The 13,103-nt window shown below is 45.3% G+C and overlaps 19 non-coding genes and 1 pseudogene across 19 annotated transcripts; all 20 read left to right on the top strand.

Moving 5' to 3' along the window:
- The first annotated feature begins 288 nt into the window (after positions 1–288).
- On the top strand, positions 289–407 carry LOC130512259 (5S ribosomal RNA). Its single transcript, XR_008945815.1, has one exon. It is a non-coding gene; the product is annotated as a 5S ribosomal RNA (ribosomal RNA).
- A 379-nt stretch (positions 408–786) lies between these two features.
- Positions 787–906, top strand: LOC130512035 (5S ribosomal RNA). Its single transcript, XR_008945599.1, has one exon. It is a non-coding gene; the product is annotated as a 5S ribosomal RNA (ribosomal RNA).
- A 375-nt stretch (positions 907–1,281) lies between these two features.
- On the top strand, positions 1,282–1,401 carry LOC130512254 (5S ribosomal RNA). The gene has a single exon (XR_008945810.1). It is a non-coding gene; the product is annotated as a 5S ribosomal RNA (ribosomal RNA).
- Positions 1,402–1,763: 362 nt separating this feature from the next.
- Positions 1,764–1,886, top strand: LOC130512167 (5S ribosomal RNA). The gene has a single exon (XR_008945727.1). It is a non-coding gene; the product is annotated as a 5S ribosomal RNA (ribosomal RNA).
- A 377-nt stretch (positions 1,887–2,263) lies between these two features.
- LOC130512145 (5S ribosomal RNA) lies at positions 2,264–2,383 on the top strand. Its single transcript, XR_008945706.1, has one exon. It is a non-coding gene; the product is annotated as a 5S ribosomal RNA (ribosomal RNA).
- Positions 2,384–2,755: 372 nt separating this feature from the next.
- Positions 2,756–2,874, top strand: LOC130512133 (5S ribosomal RNA). The gene has a single exon (XR_008945694.1). It is a non-coding gene; the product is annotated as a 5S ribosomal RNA (ribosomal RNA).
- Positions 2,875–3,231: 357 nt separating this feature from the next.
- Positions 3,232–3,349, top strand: LOC130512056 (5S ribosomal RNA). The gene has a single exon (XR_008945619.1). It is a non-coding gene; the product is annotated as a 5S ribosomal RNA (ribosomal RNA).
- A 373-nt stretch (positions 3,350–3,722) lies between these two features.
- On the top strand, positions 3,723–3,842 carry LOC130512201 (5S ribosomal RNA). The gene has a single exon (XR_008945757.1). It is a non-coding gene; the product is annotated as a 5S ribosomal RNA (ribosomal RNA).
- A 373-nt stretch (positions 3,843–4,215) lies between these two features.
- On the top strand, positions 4,216–4,334 carry LOC130512139 (5S ribosomal RNA). The gene has a single exon (XR_008945700.1). It is a non-coding gene; the product is annotated as a 5S ribosomal RNA (ribosomal RNA).
- Positions 4,335–4,694: 360 nt separating this feature from the next.
- LOC130512248 (5S ribosomal RNA) lies at positions 4,695–4,813 on the top strand. Its single transcript, XR_008945804.1, has one exon. It is a non-coding gene; the product is annotated as a 5S ribosomal RNA (ribosomal RNA).
- Positions 4,814–5,189: 376 nt separating this feature from the next.
- LOC130512212 (5S ribosomal RNA) lies at positions 5,190–5,308 on the top strand. The gene has a single exon (XR_008945769.1). It is a non-coding gene; the product is annotated as a 5S ribosomal RNA (ribosomal RNA).
- Positions 5,309–5,682: 374 nt separating this feature from the next.
- LOC130512111 (5S ribosomal RNA) lies at positions 5,683–5,801 on the top strand. The gene has a single exon (XR_008945672.1). It is a non-coding gene; the product is annotated as a 5S ribosomal RNA (ribosomal RNA).
- A 359-nt stretch (positions 5,802–6,160) lies between these two features.
- On the top strand, positions 6,161–6,278 carry LOC130512046 (5S ribosomal RNA). The gene has a single exon (XR_008945610.1). It is a non-coding gene; the product is annotated as a 5S ribosomal RNA (ribosomal RNA).
- A 373-nt stretch (positions 6,279–6,651) lies between these two features.
- LOC130512122 (5S ribosomal RNA) lies at positions 6,652–6,771 on the top strand. Its single transcript, XR_008945683.1, has one exon. It is a non-coding gene; the product is annotated as a 5S ribosomal RNA (ribosomal RNA).
- Positions 6,772–7,142: 371 nt separating this feature from the next.
- LOC130512029 (5S ribosomal RNA) lies at positions 7,143–7,261 on the top strand. The gene has a single exon (XR_008945593.1). It is a non-coding gene; the product is annotated as a 5S ribosomal RNA (ribosomal RNA).
- A 360-nt stretch (positions 7,262–7,621) lies between these two features.
- LOC130512100 (5S ribosomal RNA) lies at positions 7,622–7,739 on the top strand. Its single transcript, XR_008945661.1, has one exon. It is a non-coding gene; the product is annotated as a 5S ribosomal RNA (ribosomal RNA).
- Positions 7,740–8,119: 380 nt separating this feature from the next.
- LOC130512067 (5S ribosomal RNA) lies at positions 8,120–8,239 on the top strand. The gene has a single exon (XR_008945628.1). It is a non-coding gene; the product is annotated as a 5S ribosomal RNA (ribosomal RNA).
- Positions 8,240–8,611: 372 nt separating this feature from the next.
- LOC130512089 (5S ribosomal RNA) lies at positions 8,612–8,729 on the top strand. Its single transcript, XR_008945650.1, has one exon. It is a non-coding gene; the product is annotated as a 5S ribosomal RNA (ribosomal RNA).
- Positions 8,730–9,103: 374 nt separating this feature from the next.
- Positions 9,104–9,223, top strand: LOC130512078 (5S ribosomal RNA). Its single transcript, XR_008945639.1, has one exon. It is a non-coding gene; the product is annotated as a 5S ribosomal RNA (ribosomal RNA).
- A 373-nt stretch (positions 9,224–9,596) lies between these two features.
- LOC130512266 (5S ribosomal RNA) lies at positions 9,597–9,714 on the top strand (annotated as a pseudogene).
- The last annotated feature ends 3,389 nt before the right edge of the window (positions 9,715–13,103 follow it).

The following is a 13,103-nucleotide window of genomic DNA, read 5'->3' as shown; positions in this document are numbered from 1 at the left end:
ATTTCGGAAAGCCCCCAAAACCATCTAGGCCAGCGAATAGGGCTGGCGATTTTTCGAGCCCAAATTCTGCCGTTTTAGAGCCTCAAACAGGCTGTCGAATGTTACGGGCCGTGATTGAGATGCGATTCGCTGTTTCCGGATGTTTTTTTGCAGTTTCCTACATAATTATCCATACATTTTGATGCATGGCAAAATTACAAAAAAAAAAAAAACTTAGGTGGGCCCCACGCAAATCTACTCGTATTCTCGGATTAAAAGGATATATGGAATTGCGAGTCATGTACTAACGGGTGCATCAACCAGCACTAATGCACCGGATCCCAATCAGAACTCCGCAGTGAAGCGTGCTTCGGGCGAGAGTAGTACTAGGATGGGTGACCTCCCGGGAAGTCCTCGTGTTGCACCCCTTTTTTATTTTTTTTTTCTTCATTTGAAACGGGTCAAATCTTGAAAACCCCATAACTTTTGAACCGTGTGGAACTACGACGCCCACAGCACCATTTCGGAAAGCCCCCAAAAACCATCTAGGCCAGCGAATAGGGCTGGACGATTTTTCGAGCCCAAATTCTGCCGTTTAGAGCCTCAAACAGGCTGTCGAATGTTACGGGCCGTGATTGAGATGCGATTCGCTGTTTCCGGGTGTTTTTTTTGCAGTTTCCTACATAATTATCCATACATTTTGATGCATGGCAAAATTACAAAAAAAAAAACTTAGGTGGGCCCCACGCAAATCTACTCGTATTCTCGGATTAAAAGGATATATGGAATTGCGAGTCATGTACTAACGGGTGCGATCATACCAGCACTAATGCACCGGATCCCATCAGAACTCCGCAGTGAAGCGTGCTTCGGGCGAGAGTAGTACTAGGATGGGTGACCTCCCGGGAAGTCCTCGTGTTGCACCCCTTTTTTATTTTTTTTCTTCAATTTGAAACGGGTCAAATCTTGAAAACCCCATAACTTTTGAACCGTGTGGAAATACGCGCCCAAACAGCACCATTTCGGAAAGCCCCCAAAACCATCTAGGCCAGCGAATAGGGCTGGCGATTTTTTCGAGCCCAAATTCTGCCGTTTAGAGCCTCAAACAGGCTGTCGAATGTTACGGGCCGTGATTGAGATGCGATTCGCTGTTTCCGGATTTTTTTGCAGTTTCCTACATCAATATCCATACATTTTGATGCATGGCAAAATTACAAAAAAAAAAAACTTAGGTGGCCCCACGCAAATCTACTCGTATTCTCGGATTAAAAGGATATATGGAATTGCGAGTCATGTACTAACGGGTGCGATCATACCAGCACACTAATGCACCGGATCCCATCAGAACTCCGCAGTTAAGCGTGCCGGGCGAAAGTAGTACTAGGATGGGTGACCTCCCGGGAAGTCCTCGTGTTGCACCCCTTTTTTATTTTTTTTCTTCAATTTGAAACGGGTCAAATCTTGAAAACCCCATAACTTTTGAACCGTGTGGAACTATTTCGGAAGCCCCCCCAAAACCATCTAGGCCAGTGAATAGGGCTGGCGATTTTTCGAGCCCAAATTCTGCCGTTTAGAGCCTCAAACAGGCTGTCGAATGTTATGGGCCGTGATTGAGAGATGCGATTCGCTGTTTCCGGATGTTTTTTTGCAGTTTCCTACATCAATATCCATACATTTTGATGCATGGCAAAATTACAAAAAAAAAAAAACTCAGGTGGACCCCATGCAAATCTACTCGTATTCTCGGATTAAAACGATATATGGAATTGCGAGTCATTACTAATGGGTGCGATCATACCAGCACTAATGCACCGGATCCCATCAGAACTCCGCAGTAAAGCGTGCTTGGGCGAGAGTAGTACTAGGTGGGATGGGTGACCTCCCGGGAAGTCCTCGTGTTGCACCCCTTTTATTTTTTTTTTCTTCAATTTGAAACGGGTCAAATCTTGAAAACCCCATAACTTTTGAACCGTGTGGAACTACGACGCCCACAGCACCATTTCGGAAAGCCCCCAAAAACCATCTAGGCCAGCGAATAGGGCTGGACGATTTTTCGAGCCCAAATTCTGCCGTTTAGAGCCTCAAACAGGCTGTCGAATGTTACGGGCCGTGATTGAGATGCGATTCGCTGTTTCGGGTGTTTTTTTTGCAGTTTCCTACATAAATATCCATACATTTTGATGCATGGCAAAATTACAAAAAAAAAAACTTAGGTGGGCCCCACGCAAATCTACTCGTATTCTCGGATTAAAAGGATATATGGAATTGCGAGTCATGTACTAACGGGTGCTATCATACCAGCACTAATGCACCGGATCCCATCAGAACTCCGCAGTGAAGCGTGCTTCGGGCGAGAGTAGTACTAGGATGGGTGACCTCCCGGGAAGTCCTCGTGTTGCACCCTTTTTTATTTTTTTTCTTCAATTTGAAACGGGTCAAATCTTGAAAACCCATAACTTTTGAACCGTGTGGAACTACGACGCCCACAGCACCATTTCGGAAAGCCCCAAAACCATCTAGGCCAGCGAATAGGGCTGACGATTTTTCGAGCCCAAATTCTGCCGTTTAGAGCCTCAAACAGGCTGTCGAATGTTACGGGCCGTGATTGAGATGCGATTCGCTGTTTCCGGGTGTTTTTTGCAGTTTCCTACATCAATATCCATACATTTTGATGCATGGCAAAATTACAAAAAAAAAAAACTCAGGTGGGCCCCACGCAAATCTACTCGTATTCTCGGATTAAAAGGATATATGGAATTGCGAGTCATGTACTAACGGGTGCGATCATACCAGCACTAATGCACCGGATCCCATCAGAACTCCGCAGTTAAGCGTGCTTCGGGCGAGAGTAGTACTAGGATGGGTGACCTCCGGGAAGTCCTCGTGTTGCACCCCTTTTTATTTTTTTTTCTTCAATTTGAAACGGGTCAAATCTTGAAAACCCCATAACTTTTGAACCGTGTGGAACTAATTTTCGGAAAGCCCCCAAACCATCTAGGCCAGTGAATAGGGCTGGCGATTTTTCGAGCCCAAATTCTGCCGTTTAGAGCCTCAAACAGGCTGTCGAATGTTATGGGCCGTGATTGAGATGCGATTCGCTGTTTCCGGATGTTTTTTGCAGTTTCCTACATCAATATCCATACATTTTGATGCATGGCAAAATTTACAAAAAAAAAAACTAGGTGGACCCCATGCAAATCTACTCGTATTCTCGGATTAAAAGATATATGGAATTGCGAGTCATGTACTAACGGGTGCGATCATACCAGCACTAATGCACCGGATCCCATCAGAACTCCGCAGTAAGCGTGCTTGGGCGAGAGTAGTACTAGGATGGGTGACCTCCCGGGAAGTCCTCGTGTTGCACCCCTTTTTTATTTTTTTTCTTCAATTTGAAACGGGTCAAATCTTGAAAACCCATAACTTTTGAACCGTGTGGAACTACGACGCCCACAGCACCATTTCGGAAAGCCCCCAAAACCATCTAGGCCAGCGAATAGGGCTGGAGATTTTTCGAGCCCAAATTCTGCCGTTTAGAGCCTCAAACAGGCTGTCGAATGTTACGGGCCGTGATTGAGATGCGATTCGCTGTTTCCGGGTGTTTTTTGCAGTTTCCTACATAATTATCCATACATTTTGATGCATGGCAAAATTACAAAAAAAAAAACTTAGGTGGGCCCCACGCAAATCTACTCGTATTCTCGGATTAAAAGGATATATGGAATTGCGAGTCATGTACTAACGGGTGCTATCATACCAGCACTAATGCACCGGATCCCATCAGAACTCCGCAGTGAAGCGTGCTTCGGGAGAGAGTAGTACTAGGATGGGTGACCTCCCGGGAAGTCCTCGTGTTGCACCCCTTTTTTATTTTTTTTCCTTCAATTTGAAACGGGTCAAATCTTGAAAACCCCATAACTTTTGAACCGTGTGGAACTACGACGCCCACAGCACCATTTCGGAAAGCCCCCAAAACCATCTAGGCCAGCGAATAGGGCTGGCGATTTTTCGAGCCCAAATTCTGCCGTTTAGAGCCTCAAACAGGCTGTCGAATGTTACGGGCCGTGATTGAGATGCGATTCGCTGTTTCCGGGTGTTTTTGCAGTTTCCTACATCAATATCCATACATTTTGATGCATGGCAAAATTACAAAAAAAAAACTTAGGTGGGCCCCACGCAAATCTACTCGTATTCTCGGATTAAAAGGATATATGGAATTGCGAGTCATGTACTAACGGGTGCGATCATACCAGCACTAATGCACCGGATCCCATCAGAACTCCGCAGTTAAGCGTGCTTGGGCGAGAGTAGTACTAGGATGGGTGACCTCCCGGGAAGTCCTCGTGTTGCACCCTTTTTATTTTTTTTTCTTCAATTTGAAACGGGTCAAATCTTGAAAACCCCATAACTTTTGAACCGTGTGGAAACTATTTCGGAAAGCCCCCAAAACCATCTAGGCCAGTGAATAGGGCTGGCGATTTTTCGAGCCCAAATTCTGCCGTTTAGAGCCTCAAACAGGCTGTCGAATGTTATGGGCCGTGATTGAGATGCGATTCGCTGTTTGCCGGATGTTTTTTGCAGTTTCCTACATCAATATCCATACATTTTGATGCATGGCAAAATTACAAAAAAAAAAAAACTCAGGTGGACCCCATGCAAATCTACTCGTATTCTCGGATTAAAACGATATATGAAATTGCGAGTCATGTACTAATGGGTGCGATCATACCAGCACTAATGCACCGGATCCCATCAGAACTCCGCAGCTAAGCGTGCTTGGGCGAGAGTAGTACTAGGATGGGTGACCTCCCGGGAAGTCCTCGTGTTGCACCCCTTTTTTATTTTTTTTTCTTCAATTTGAAACGGGTCAAATCTTGAAAACCCCATAACTTTTGAACCGTGTGGAACTACGACGCCCACAGCACCATTTCGGAAAGCCCCCAAAACCATCTAGGCCAGCGAATAGGGCTGGAGATTTTTCGAGCCCAAATTCTGCCGTTTAGAGCCTCAAACAGGCTGTCGAATGTTACGGGCCGTGATTGAGATGCGATTCGCTGTTTCGGGTGTTTTTTTTGCAGTTTCCTACATAATTATCCATACATTTTGATGCATGGCAAAATTACAAAAAAAAAAACTTAGGTGGGCCCCACGCAAATCTACTCGTATTCTCGGATTAAAAGGATATATGGAATTGCGAGTCATGTACTAACGGGTGCTATCATACCAGCACTAATGCACCGGATCCCATCAGAACTCCGCAGTGAAGCGTGCTTCGGAGAGAGTAGTACTAGGATGGGTGACCTCCCGGGAAGTCCTCGTGTTGCACCCCTTTTTTATTTTTTTTCTTCAATTTGAAACGGGTCAAATCTTGAAAACCCCATAACTTTTGAACCGTGTGGAACTACGACGCCCACAGCACCATTTCGGAAAGCCCCCAAAACCATCTAGGCCAGCGAATAGGGCTGCGATTTTTCGAGCCCAAATTCTGCCGTTTAGAGCCTCAAACAGGCTGTCGAATGTTACGGGCCGTGATTGAGATGCGATTCGCTGTTTCCGGGTGTTTTTTGCAGTTTCCTACATCAATTATCCATACATTTTGATGCATGGCAAAATTACAAAAAAAAAAAACTCAGGTGGGCCCACGCAAATCTACTCGTATTCTCGGATTAAAAGGATATATGGAATTGCGAGTCATGTACTAACGGGTGCGATCATACCAGCACTAATGCACCGGATCCCATCAGAACTCCGCAGTGAAGCGTGCTTGAGCGAAAGTAGTACTAGGATGGGTGACCTCCCGGGAAGTCCTCGTGTTGCACCCTTTTTATTTTTTTTTTCTTCAATTTGAAACGGGTCAAATCTTGAAAACCCCATAACTTTTGAACCGTGTGGAACTATTTTCGGAAAGCCCCCAAAACCATCTAGGCCAGTGAATAGGGCTGGCGATTTTTCGAGCCCAAATTCTGCCGTTTAGAGCCTCAAACAGGCTGTCGAATGTTATGGGCCGTGATTGAGATGCGATTCGCTGTTTCCGGATGTTTTTTTGCAGTTTCCTACATCAATATCCATACATTTTGATGCATGGCAAAATTACAAAAAAAAAAAAACTAGGTGGACCCCATGCAAATCTACTCGTATTCTCGGATTAAACGATATATGAAATTGCGAGTCATGTACTAATGGGTGCGATCATACCAGCACTAATGCACCGGATCCCATCAGAACTCCGCAGTAAGCGTGCTTGGGCGAGAGTAGTACTAGGATGGGTGACCTCCCGGGAAGTCCTCGTGTTGCACCCCTTTTTATTTTTTTTCTTCAATTTGAAACGGGTCAAATCTTGAAAACCCCATAACTTTTGAACCGTGTGGAACTACGACGCCCACAGCACCATTTCGGAAAGCCCCAAAACCATCTAGGCCAGCGAATAGGGCTGGCGATTTTTTCGAGCCCAAATTCTGCCGTTTAGAGCCTCAAACAGGCTGTCGAATGTTACGGGCCGTGATTGAGATGCGATTCGCTGTTTCCGGGTGTTTTTTTTGCAGTTTCCTACATAATTATCCATACATTTTGATGCATGGCAAAATTACAAAAAAAAAACTTAGGTGGGCCCACGCAAATCTACTCGTATTCTCGGATTAAAAGGATATATGGAATTGCGAGTCATGTACTAACGGGTGCTATCATACCAGCACTAATGCACCGGATCCCATCAGAACTCCGCAGTGAAGCGTGCTTCGGGCGAGAGTAGTACTAGGATGGGTGACCTCCCGGGAAGTCCTCGTGTTGCACCCCTTTTTTATTTTTTTTCCTTCAATTTGAAACGGGTCAAATCTTGAAAACCCCATAACTTTTGAACCGTGTGGAACTACGACGCTCACAGCACCATTTCGGAAAGCCCCAAAACCATCTAGGCCAGCGAATAGGGCTGGATTTTTCGAGCCCAAATTCTGCCGTTTAGAGCCTCAAACAGGCTGTCGAATGTTACGGGCCGTGATTGAGATGCGATTCGCTGTTTCCGGGTGTTTTTTTGCAGTTTCCTACATAATATCCATACATTTTGATGCATGGCAAAATTACAAAAAAAAAAACTTAGGTGGGCCCCACGCAAATCTACTCGTATTCTCGGATTAAAAGGATATATGGAATGCGAGTCATGTACTAACGGGTGCGATCATACCAGCACTAATGCACCGGATCCCATCAGAACTCCGCAGTTAAGCGTGCTTGGGCGAGAGTAGTACTAGGATGGGTGACCTCCCGGGAAGTCCTCGTGTTGCACCCTTTTTTATTTTTTTTCTTCAATTTGAAACGGGTCAAATCTTGAAAACCCCATAACTTTTGAACCGTGTGGAACTATTTCGGAAAGCCCCCCAAAACCATCTAGGCCAGTGAATAGGGCTGGCGATTTTCGAGCCCAAATTCTGCCGTTTAGAGCCTCAAACAGGCTGTCGAATGTTATGGGCCGTGATTGAGATGCGATTCGCTGTTTGCGGGGTGTTTTTTGCAGTTTGCCTACATCAATATCCATACATTTTGATGCATGGCAAAATTACAAAAAAAAAAAAAACTCAGGTGGACCCCATGCAAATCTACTCGTATTCTCGGATTAAAACGATATATGAATTGCGAGTCATGTACTAATGGGTGCGATCATACCAGCACTAATGCACCGGATCCCATCAGAACTCTGCAGTAAGCGTGCTTGGGCGAGAGTAGTACTAGGATGGGTGACCTCCCGGGAAGTCCTCGTGTTGCACCCCTTTTTTATTTTTTTTTTTCTTCAATTTGAAACGGGTCAAATCTTGAAAACCCCATAACTTTTGAACCGTGTGGAACTACGACGCCCACAGCACCATTTCGGAAAGGCCCCAAAACCATCTAGGCCAACGAATAGGGCTGGAGATTTTTCGAGCCCAAATTCTGCCGTTTAGAGCCTCAAACAGGCTGTCGAATGTTACGGGCCGTGATTGAGATGCGATTCGCTGTTTCGGGGTGTTTTTTTTTGCAGTTTCCTACATAATTATCCATACATTTTGATGCATGGCAAAATTACAAAAAAAAAAACTTAGGTGGGCCCCACGCAAATATACTCGTATTCTCGGATTAAAAGGATATATGGAATTGCGAGTCATGTACTAACGGGTGCGATCATACCAGCACTAATGCACCGGATCCCATCAGAACTCCGCAGTGAAGCGTGCTTCGGGCGAGAGTAGTACTAGGATGGGTGACCTTCCGGGAAGTCCTCGTGTTGCACCCCTTTTTTATTTTTTTCCTTCATTTGAAACGGGTCAAATCTTGAAAACCCCATAACTTTTGAACCGTGTGGAACTACGACGCCCACAACACCATTTCGGAAAGCCCCCAAAACCATCTAGGCCAGCGAATAGGGCTGGCGATTTTTCGAGCCCAAATTCTGCCGTTTAGAGCCTCAAACAGGCTGTCGAATGTTACGGGCCGTGATTGAGATGCGATTCGCTGTTTCGGGTGTTTTTTTGCAGTTTCGTACATCAATATCCATACATTTTGATGCATGGCAAAATTACAAAAAAAAAACTCAGGTGGGCCCCACGCAAATCTACTCGTATTCTCGGATTAAAAGGATATATGAAATTGCGAGTCATGTACTAACGGGTGCGATCATACCAGCACTAATGCACCGGATCCCATCAGAACTCTGCAGTAAGCGTGCTTGGGCGAGAGTAGTACTAGGATGGGTGACCTCCCGGGAAGTCCTCGTGTTGCACCCCTTTTTTATTTTTTTTTCTTCAATTTGAAACGGGTCAAATCTTGAAAACCCCATAACTTTTGAACCGTGTGGAACTACGACGCCCACAGCACCATTTCGGAAAGCCCCCAAAACCATCTAGGCCAACGAATAGGGCTGGCGATTTTTCGAGCCCAAATTCTGCCGTTTAGAGCCTCAAACAGGCTGTCGAATGTTACGGGCCGTGATTGAGATGCGATTCGCTGTTTCGGGGTGTTTTTTGCAGTTTCCTACATAATTATCCATACATTTTGATGCATGGCAAAATTACAAAAAAAAAACTTAGGTGGACCCCACGCAAATATACTCGTATTCTCGGATTAAAAGGATATATGGAATTGCGAGTCATGTACTAACGGGTGCGATCATACCAGCACTAATGCACCGGATCCCATCAGAACTCTGCAGTGAAGCGTGCTTCGGGCGAGAGTAGTACTAGGATGGGTGACCTCCCGGGAAGTCCTCGTGTTGCACCCCTTTTTTATTTTTTTCCTTCAATTTGAAACGGGTCAAATCTTGAAAACCCCATAACTTTTGAACCGTGTGGAACTACGACGCCCACAGCACCATTTCGGAAAGCCCCCAAAACCATCTAGGCCAGCAAATAGGGCTGGCGATTTTTCGAGCCCAAATTCTGCCGTTTAGAGCCTCAAACAGGCTGTCGAATGTTACGGGCCGTGATTGAGATGCGATTCGCTGTTTCCGGGTGTTTTTTTGCAGTTTCGTACATCAATATCCATACATTTTGATGCATGGCAAAATTACAAAAAAAAACTCAGGTGGGCACCACGCAAATCTACTCGTATTCTCGGATTAAAAGGATATATGGAATTGCGAGTCATTGTACTAACGGTGCGATCATACCAGCACTAATACACCGGATCCCATCATAACTCTGCAGTTAAGCGTGCGTGAGCGAAAGTAGTACTAGGATGGGTGACCTCCGGGAAGTCCTCGTGTTGCACCCTTTTTTTATTTTTTTTTCTTCAATTTGAAACGGGTCAAATCTTGAAACCCCATAACTTTTGAACCGTGTGGAACTATTTCGGAAAGCCCCCAAAACCATCTAGGCTAGTGAATAGGGCTGGCGATTTTTCGAGCCCAAATTCTGCCGTTTAGAGCCTCAAACAGACTTTCGAATGTTATGGGTCGTGATTGAGATGCGATTCGCACTTTGCGGATGTTTTTTGCAGTTTGCTACATCAGTATCGATACATTTTGATGCATGGCAAAATTACAAAAAAAAAAGAAAAAACTCAAGTGGACCCCATGCAAATCTACTCGTATTCTCGATTAAAACGATATATGAAATTGCGAGTCATGTACTAATGGGTGCGATCATACCAGCACTAATGCACCGGATCCCATCAGAACTCTGCAGCTAAGTGATGGAACCCAGGACCTGGACCAGGACGTGGAGCAGACTCAGGACGATCAGATCAGTCCAACTGAGGTTCAGCCGTTCAACCGTACCAGATCAACGGACAGAGCCGTGTACCGGATCGACCCGATTGCACCCGAACGCGACCTAAGGATGGATTCACGACCTGATGACCGAATCAGCCGACCCACAGGCGTTCTTCCCCGACCCATTCGTCATTCTAGAGCCAACAGTCAAGTCAGAACCCATGATCATCGAGATGAATCTGATCCCGGACTTAGCCTATCTTTTCTGGCCCGTTTGGGACGTACCGCACACCCGGATCAGGCTGATCTCGACTTGTCCGACCACTTTGATGATTTTATGATGATCGATGCATCCAACTTCTCCAAAGGGATGTTACTTAGGCTCTCTGAAGATTTGGGTCGAGCTATCTCTTCATCCGTTCATGGATCATCGATGATCAACCATGCGGGCAGCCTTGCGTCCGTCCTGCTCCTTACCGCGGACGACCTGATCATCACAGGATGAACCTGGACGCATCACGAACCTGGACAGTCGTTCAACCTCCCGCAACCCTTAGTGTCACCCTTCGATCCACTAGTTCTCAATCCACTCGGATCTGAGTTCATATCATCCGTACCGGCAGAGTGATCCTTACTTAGGTTCTATCAAGTGGTATCAGAGCCACTCTTCCGGTAACTCATTTTCTATCCATCTTCTCATCTCTCCATTTCTTCTAAACACTTCTTATCTATCTATCTTGAACCCGGGCCCCTCATTACCCCCATATAAAAAAAAAAAAAAAATAAGATCTAAGTTTATGCTATAAAAAAAAAAAAAAAAAAAAAGAAAAGAAAAGATATATAAAAAAAAAAAAAAAAAAAAAAAAAAAAAGATTCAAAGTTTGTTTGATTGTGGTGAGGTGGTGGAAGAGAAAGCCTGCTGGCCGAAGAGAAATCCGGCCTTTGAGGTGGTTAAGGCGGGTTCCCCTTTGAAATCTCTTATCTCTCTCTCTTGCTCATTTGTGTTCACTTGGATTATCTCATTGGGTGATCTTGTTTGCTCTCTTAGAACTTTGGGAGGAACTCTCTTGTGTGATTACCAAAAACTCGAGTGAAACACGTGTGTGGGTGAGATAAACACCTGAGAGTGTGAGGCTTTTACTCTAACTTTGCCTTGTTTAAGTTTTCAGGAAACCATGGGCAGTGAAGAAGAAAGAAACAGACCCGGAAATTCTTTTGCTGGATTATCTAACTTGCAGATGCGTGCTCTCAATGATTCTATGTCTAACTTGTTGAATACAGGTTTGGAGGCGATCCATCTTAGGCTGGATGAACTTCAGGGCCGACCAGCTCAGTCCCAAACCAGAACCAGGCGTGACCGCCCAAGGAGACACAGCCGGTCCGACCTTGAGATCCGAGATGAGTCCTATGATGATGATCAGTCCATCAACCGACCAAGGAGAGCTCCTAGACAACAAAACCAAGGTGATGTCAATCCATTTGGTAGAAATGAAAGAACTGATAATGGATTGGGTGGTTTGAAATTGAAAATTCCAAGTTTTGATGGCAAGAATGATCCGGATGCCTTTCTTGAATGGGAAAGAAAGATTGAACTTGTTTTTGATTGTCAAAACTTTTCTGATATTAAAAAGGTTAGACTTGCTGCTGCTGAGTTTACTGGCTATGCTATTAACTGGTATGATCGAGTTGTGACTAGCAGGAGAAGAGCAGGTGTGGCGCCAGTTGTTACATGGGATGAGCTTTCCATGCTGATGCGGAGACGCTTTGTTCCCGACCATTACCACAGAGATCTACACCATAAACTCAGGCGTTTGCTTCAAGGTTCTAAGTCAGTTGAGGACTACCACCAGGAAATGGAGACCTTGATGATCAAGGCTGATGTAGATGAGCCCTTAGACGCCACCATGGCTAGATTTCTCACCGGGCTCAACCGAGACATACAAGACCGCATGGAGCTGGAAGACTATGACAGCATGGAACAGATGCTACACAAGGCCGTGCTGATTGAACAACAACTCAAGAGAAAAGGTCTCTCCAAACCGACCTTTGCTTCAAAACCAACCTTTGCTTCCAAGCCAAACTATCAAGACAAGGGTAAGTCTTCTTCCACAACAAATAATGCTTTTAAGACTGATGTCCCTGCTCGTTTTGACAAAGGAAAAGCAGTTGAGAATCCTAGCCGTGCAAGAGACATCAGGTGCTTCAAGTGTCAAGGTCTTGGCCACTATGCCAACCGATGTCCAAACCAAAAGGTGATGGTGCTCTTGGAGAATGGAGAAGTCGAATCTGAAGAAGACAAGGAGGATCTCGGACCAGTTTATGATACTGATGATGAGGAAGAAGCACTTGACTTCCCAGTTCATGGCCCCCTTCTTGTTACTAGAAAGACTTTGGACGACACCTTTGATCCCATCTTTGATGAGGAGGCCGATGGCGTGATCGATGAGTTTTGCTCGACCTTTGTGGAGAGCTCTGGTCCGATCTATGATGAGGATGTTCTTGATGAGCCAAGCCAAGGTTCACTACTGGTTACTAGGCGTACCTTGAGTGTCCAACCCAAATCCAATGAAAAAGAACAAAGGGAGAATCTCTTTCACTCTAGATGTCTCATTTCTGATAAAGTTTGTTCTTTGATTATTGATGGAGGCAGTTGCACTAATGTGGCCAGTGACACTCTTGTAAAGAAACTTGGGCTTGTTACTCGACCTCTTTCTCGTCCTTTCAGGTTAGAGTGGCTCAATGAGGCTGGAGAACAGTATGTGAAGGAGCAAGTCACAGTTCCACTCTCCATTGGCCGATATGAGGATGAGGTTGTGTGCAATGTGCTTCCCATGGATGCTTGCCATGTTCTCTTGGGCCGACCTTGGCAATTTGACAAGAAGGCAGTGCATGATGGCTTCACAAACAGGCACTCGTTTGATCACAAAGGAAAGAAGATCACCTTGGTGCC

Source organism: Raphanus sativus, chromosome 4 (genome assembly GCF_000801105.2).
Source record: "Raphanus sativus cultivar WK10039 chromosome 4, ASM80110v3, whole genome shotgun sequence".
Classification (NCBI taxonomy): domain Eukaryota; kingdom Viridiplantae; phylum Streptophyta; class Magnoliopsida; order Brassicales; family Brassicaceae; genus Raphanus; species Raphanus sativus.
This window is presented reverse-complemented; position numbering and strand designations above follow the sequence as displayed.